Here is a 6,382-nt window from a genome sequence, read left to right on the forward strand (position 1 = left end):
AATCTCCACCCAGCCTTCTGCCAACTGAGCGGTTCCCGTGAATTCCTCTCAGAGCTGGTTCTGGTCGTTTGCGCACCAGCAAAAGGCGCCGTGCGAAATGCACATCACTTTATAATTGCAAAGTCAGGCAGTTGACTGAGACAACTGTTTGTGTTTTCACAAATGTCTCACTATAACAATAAGAAACAATCGTATAAAATAGTGTAAATATAATTGTTTAAATCGTGAACTGAAATAGTAGTTGCGATGACTGTGGTGATTCCCGCTCCCGGCTGTTCCGCAGCTCATGAGGGTATCGAATAAAACTTGTCGAGCTGGAAGAAGGGTTAGACAAGCTTTCTAATTATCGGCTTGCTATCAGCAACTAGCATTTCCGAGCTTGGTTCTTGCTTTCCTCTCCGTTGTCTTTAATGCCACGAGCTTTTCACGGCACACCTTGTTTCCTCATGCATTGACTTTTGCTAAGTAAAACGCTACACTAATTTAGTGTCAGTTTCTAAAGTCACCAAGAACTATCGAAATCTCAAGTTTATACCTGTGTGTGTGTGTGTGTGTGTGTGTGTGTGTGTCGGTCTGTCTGTCTGTCTCTGTGTGTGTCCGTGTGTGTACGTGCGTGCGCGCCTGTGTCTGTGTATGTCCGTGTGTGTGTCTGTCTCTGTGTCTGTATGTCTGTGTGCGTGTGCATGTTTGTGTGTGTCTGTGTCTGTCTGTATCTGTCTGTCTGTGTGTGTGTGTGTGTACGTGCGCGTGCGTGACTGCGTGCAGCAAAACCGCAACAGTATGGGCCATGCTTATTCTGACGGTCTTTGTGCCGTGGGATGGCGAAGGATACGTCGAGGAGACGAGACGCGCGCTTAGCGACAAAAGTCTGCCCATGCCATTAGCGAGCTCTAGTGTAGGCTAGCATAGCGGCTAGTGTAGGTCACGCTACGGCCGGCGGTTACTGGAACCAAACTGGGTTAGGTGCGCATTCATTCCGCAGGAACCAGTGGCTTGCCTCGCCGATCCAACACATTCGTTCCGGTGAGGGGCGGCCCTCCTCGCCGTGACCGCGCGCCCATGCGCAGTCCGGTCTCGCTACGCAACGACCCTAGCGTGGCGTATACACTCGCCGCTATGCTAAAACTCTCTATCCCCTCGGTGTGGGGGAATGAGGTGCTGTTTATGTCAGATGGCACGCTGATATCGCGGGTAACTGATATGTTTTGGCGGGTGCGATGAGGGCAGGAGTCGGGACCAGAATGTGTCGTGTCTGGACGCGCCGGTGCCTCACTCTCATTAGAATGCTACTCGGGCCAAATGAAGGCGGACAAGCACGAAACTTAGTCGTGTTTTTTTAAGTTGGCAGCAGCAGAATGTTTCTCAAGGCCTCGTTGGGAAACAAAAGCTTCCGGTGCAATCACTCCGCTAGAGCCGTGTGTTCCTTGTCGAAGGGAGTGAGGGGTGGGGCGTCCGAAGGACAGTCGGACGACGCGGCGGACGCGGGTAGTCGCCCGTTGACGCAAAGGGTACGTGGTTCTTTTGCGCTTTTGTTTTGTCTTGTAGTATTCTTCGAACGGCTATGAAGCTGCACTTCTCTCTATTCGTTTTGATGACGGCATCGGCGGAGCCCTTGCATAATTCATGCGGCTCAAACAACTATTCTGGGCCCCCGACTTGGCCTGCAGGAAGAAGGGAAGAAGCTGCGAGCTGTCCTAAACGAAAGCCCTTGCTGAAAACGGCTAAGGGGGAGTGGTTATTCTTCCTGAGGGTCTCACGAGGCCAAGACGACACCTGGATGATAAGGCGCGCCGTGGTGGAAGGCTACGAATTAACTTCGACGACCTAAGGATCGTTAACGTGCGCCGATATCTTTACACATGGGTGTTTTCGTTTTTCCCATGCCTTCATCAGAAAAATGGCCGCGGCGGCCAGGGTCGAGCCCTCGTCCTCGGGTTTAGCAGAAAACGCGTAGCCACTGAGCCACAGCAGTGGGTGGAACGGTTATTGACTTGTCAGGACTTCTCGTCGTCACGGCATTCCTAATTATTCTGCCGACTGAACTACGCGAGCGTGATGAACGACTCAAAAACGACTCAAAAAGGAAGTTTTTAATGTACTAATAATGTCGCCAGCTCAGCAGACACTTATAATCCAGGCAAAAGAAATGTGCTTGTGGTCCCACCTGACCATGAGTGTAATCTGCTTTCACAATTCTGTAGAATTTTGTCTCCTGAAAAAGGACGACATTTTCAGATAGATAATTTTTTTTTGCTCTCAATATTTGTTGAAAGCCGGTTGTATGGCCTGTTGGTTCATTCATATAAAAAATCCGGTACAGTTAGTATCGCGGTTTTCCCGGCCGCGGCGGCCGCTTTTCTAATGGAGGCGAAAAGCAAACACGCCCGTGTGTACGAGATTTTGTCGTACGTTAAAGATCCCCAGGTGGTCAAAATTAATCCGGATCCCTCCACTACGGCGCGCCTCATCGCGTGCGTTGCGTCTGCGCGTTAAACCCCACAATCATCAATCAGTATCGCGGTTTTTTTACGCAGACGTGCAGCCTGCGTTCTTGTTGCGTGCGCGCACATGAGAGTGGTGCAGACGGACAGTTACATATACAGCGTGACCAAAGTTAAGTCGACAGGATTTTAAAAATTAGGTGCTTACATTTACGTGAAGACCACCTTTACAATGAGGTTTGGCACCCAGGGGGACACAGAATGAGGTGGTCATTATTGATGTCGGTGGCTTAGTTAACTAACGTTCATTAATTACCTTTTTAGTGGCTGCAGCAAGCAGACATCTTTGTTTTGAAAAAGTTAGACGCAATCGTGTTCCTACGCAGTTTCATTTGGCAGCGTTCTTCTAGCGCATCCGTACTCCGAGATATCGACTGTGAAGTTTAATTGCCGTTCGCATAATTGCGCATGCATGACAGTGAGGTCCGGCGAAAAGCTCTTCCCTTTTGTGAAGTGCCTGCTGTGTACGGTGTTTAGTTTGAAAATGGGGTGGACGCATAGGCAAAAGTGATAACTGGCGCCCTTTCAGTCTTGGCTCGCGTTGTAGTAATCTGCACTATTCGGAACAGCTATCGAAACATAGCACAAAGGGGAGGAGCTTTGCGCCGGTCTTCGCTGTCTAGCATGCGAAATCATGCGACCGGCAAATACTTAGCAGCTCGATATCTCGGAGTACGGATGCGCTGGAAGAATTCTGCCAAATGAAACTGCGTAGAAGCACGCTTGCGTCTAACTTTTCAATACAAACATGCCTGCTTACTGCAGCCACTAAAAAGTTAATTATTCAATTTTAGTTAATTAGGCGACCAACTTCAATAATTACCACCTAATTCTGGCTCCCCCTGGGCGCGTGACCTCACTGTAGAGGTAGTCTTCACGTACATCTAAGCCCGTAAGTAAAAAAAAAACAACCTGTCGACTTAATTTTGATCACCTTGCATATGTAGACACATAGAGAGCGAGAGAGAGAGAGAGAGAGAGAGAGAGAGAGAGAGAGAGAGAGGGAGGGAGGGAGGGAGGGAGAGAGAGAGAGGGAGGGAGAGAGAGAAATGGCTATATGAGTTATAAGCGTATGTTAAGTTTCCGCCCTTGCACGTGTCTCGTAGACTCGTAGACCTGAAGGGCCGTGCCACCATTTCTCGTCGCTGCAGTTTTGTAGGGATGAGCGGCCAGTGGATGAGCTGACATTGACCATGCCCGTTCTATGCGCACCCCGCAGTGGTCCGTCTCGAGTCGCAAACAAGCAGGTTGGATGCGTGTACGTGACCGGGCGAAAGGGCGTGGTTGACGGGTGAAAGCGCACAGCGGCCTTGGTCAGCGGGGAGGCTTGTTATTCTGCACCTGACGCCACACGGACTGAATCTTAAGCAGCGTTGACGCGCGACCCCCTGCAGCTCCTGCTCCTGGCTTTCCGCGAAAACGTCGCCACAACGCCGACCGAGCAATCTGTTTTGCTTGGACTGAAACCACTCGTAGGCTCAACTTAAAGAAGTGCTCATTTGTGCTCAAAGGCTGCTGAATGTTTTCGCACCTTTGCAATGCCACATCTTCCATTGCTCACTTGCAGCGAGAAGTTCTTTTTTTAGACAAGATGCGTCCTCTGCTCCCTTTTTTGTACGTAAGAAAACATGTTTGTCCCGGAAACGGCAGGCTAATTATGTTCTTGCCCGCGTGGTAAATGATATTCAAAAGTGGTTTTTCCCCACGTAATCACAAAAGTCAGCAGGGTAATTATTCTAAATTAACACGGCTTCATAATTATCTACTGAATCCAATCTTGCTTGTTTTGCGGGCGCAACTCACATTAGTGCACTAAGGCATTCGACGTGGTAAATCATGGCCTGTCCCACCCGCGGTATTGGTAGCTCCTCCCACTAATGGTAACTCATCCCACGCTTTCCGTAAATGGTTCTTCTCTTGTCTCAAAGGCACCAACTAATCGACTTCCCCATTGTGATGTAGCCATGCGTTTCTTTACAGCACCGTCTGGTTTACCGCAAGGCTCAATACTCGGCCAGTCTCTTTTCAGTTTATTTAAAGACATGTGATTTGCCAACGTGTGATGAAATATCTCACCATGTCGCAGACAGCTCACGATATGAGCATGTACCGCACAGTTCTATACCGGTATGTGGGCTGGGAACTACAGCAGGGCATCATATTGACGCCAATTCTCTGTGATACACCAAAAATGCCTTAAAAAACCTCGCAGTTTTCACTTATACCCATATCCATTCCCGTTCACGTACTGCCGTGATCGTATGATCAAACGAGGTACCGTGGCGCGCGAACTAGATTTAATGTCGGACGCCAAACTCGTTTTCAGCTCTGACGTACACTTCCTTACCAGTTAATACTTTCGTACACGTACACACACACAGACACACACACACACACACACACTCACACACACACACACACATATATATATATATATATATATATATATATATATATATATATATATATATATATATATATATATATATATATATATATATATATATAGCGAATCAGAATAGGAAATGAGGGGCTCATTGAAATAAGACAGAAATAAGGGCAAATCAAGAAAACCTCGGAAACAAAGGGGAGAATGTGGTAGGTAATTGAAACAGATAAAGAATTTGGAAAGAAAGAAAGAAAGTGGAGAAAAAATGCCCGCCGGGTGGGATCCGAACCCACGACCTCCAGAATACCGGTCTGGTGCGATAACCAATACGCTACCAGCGGGGCTATTTTTCCCCTCCACTTTCTGGGGTATTTATGTCTATGTAATTTTTTCCTGTGCTTGGGGGTGGTAGCCAGCGCCACTCCGACTTCTCGGGGTGAAGGGGACCTTCTTTTTAACCCCCGGGCCGTGACTCGAGTGTCTACGACATGTCGAGAGTGGTCAACCAGCGTTGAACCCTCTTAAACTCCCTATGGCACCAAGACTGCCAGAACAGAGGCCCTCGCTATGCATATAGCGAATCAGAATAGGAAATGAGGGGCTCGTTGAAATAAGACAGAAATAAGGGTTGGCAGTCAAGAAAACCTCGGGAACAAAGGGGAGGATGTGGTAGGTAATTGAAACAGATAAAGAATTTGGAAAGAAAGAAAGAAAGTGGAGAAAAAATGCCCGCCGGGTGGGATCCGAACCCACGACCTCCAGAACACGGGTCTGGTGCGATAACCACTACGCTACCAGCGGGGCTATTTTTCCCCTCCACTTTCTGGGGTATTTATGTCTATGTAATTTTTTCCTGTGCTTGGGGGTGGTAGCCAGCGCCACTCCGACTTCTCGGGGTGAAGGGGACCTTCTTTTTAACCCCCGGGCCGTGACTCGAGTGTCTACGACATGTCGAGAGTGGTCAACCAGCGTTGAACCCTCTTAAACTCCCTATGGCACCAAGACTGCCAGAACAGAGGCCCTCGCTATGCATATAGCGAATCAGAATAGGAAATGAGGGGCTCGTTGAAATAAGACAGAAATAAGGGTTGGCAGTCAAGAAAACCTCGGGAACAAAGGGGAGGATGTGGTAGGTAATTGAAACAGATAAAGAATTTGGAAAGAAAGAAAGAAAGTGGAGAAAAAATGCCCGCCGGGTGGGATCCGAACCCACGACCTCCAGAACACGGGTCTGGTGCGATAACCACTACGCTACCAGCGGGGCTATTTTTCCCCTCCACTTTCTGGGGTATTTATGTCTATGTAATTTTTTCCTGTGCTTGGGGGTGGTAGCCAGCGCCACTCCGACTTCTCGGGGTGAAGGGGACCTTCTTTTTAACCCCCGGGCCGTGACTCGAGTGTCTACGACATGTCGAGAGTGGTCAACCAGCGTTGAACCCTCTTAAACTCCCTATGGCACCAAGACTGCCAGAACAGAGGCCCTCGCTATGCA

General features: G+C 48.7%; 2 non-coding genes across 2 annotated transcripts; both read right to left on the reverse strand.

Moving 5' to 3' along the window:
- Positions 1-5,618: 5,618 nt before the first annotated feature.
- On the reverse strand, positions 5,619-5,691 carry Trnat-cgu (transfer RNA threonine (anticodon CGU)). The gene has a single exon. It is a non-coding gene; the product is annotated as a tRNA-Thr (tRNA).
- Positions 5,692-6,078: 387 nt separating this feature from the next.
- On the reverse strand, positions 6,079-6,151 carry Trnat-cgu (transfer RNA threonine (anticodon CGU)). Its single transcript has one exon. It is a non-coding gene; the product is annotated as a tRNA-Thr (tRNA).
- Between the last annotated feature and the right edge of the window lie 231 nt (positions 6,152-6,382).

This window comes from Haemaphysalis longicornis, unplaced genomic scaffold, assembly GCF_048455015.1.
Source record: "Haemaphysalis longicornis isolate Haplotype H1 unplaced genomic scaffold, Haemaphysalis longicornis Haplotype H1 scaffold_7, whole genome shotgun sequence".
Classification (NCBI taxonomy): Eukaryota; Metazoa; Arthropoda; class Arachnida; order Ixodida; family Ixodidae; genus Haemaphysalis; species Haemaphysalis longicornis.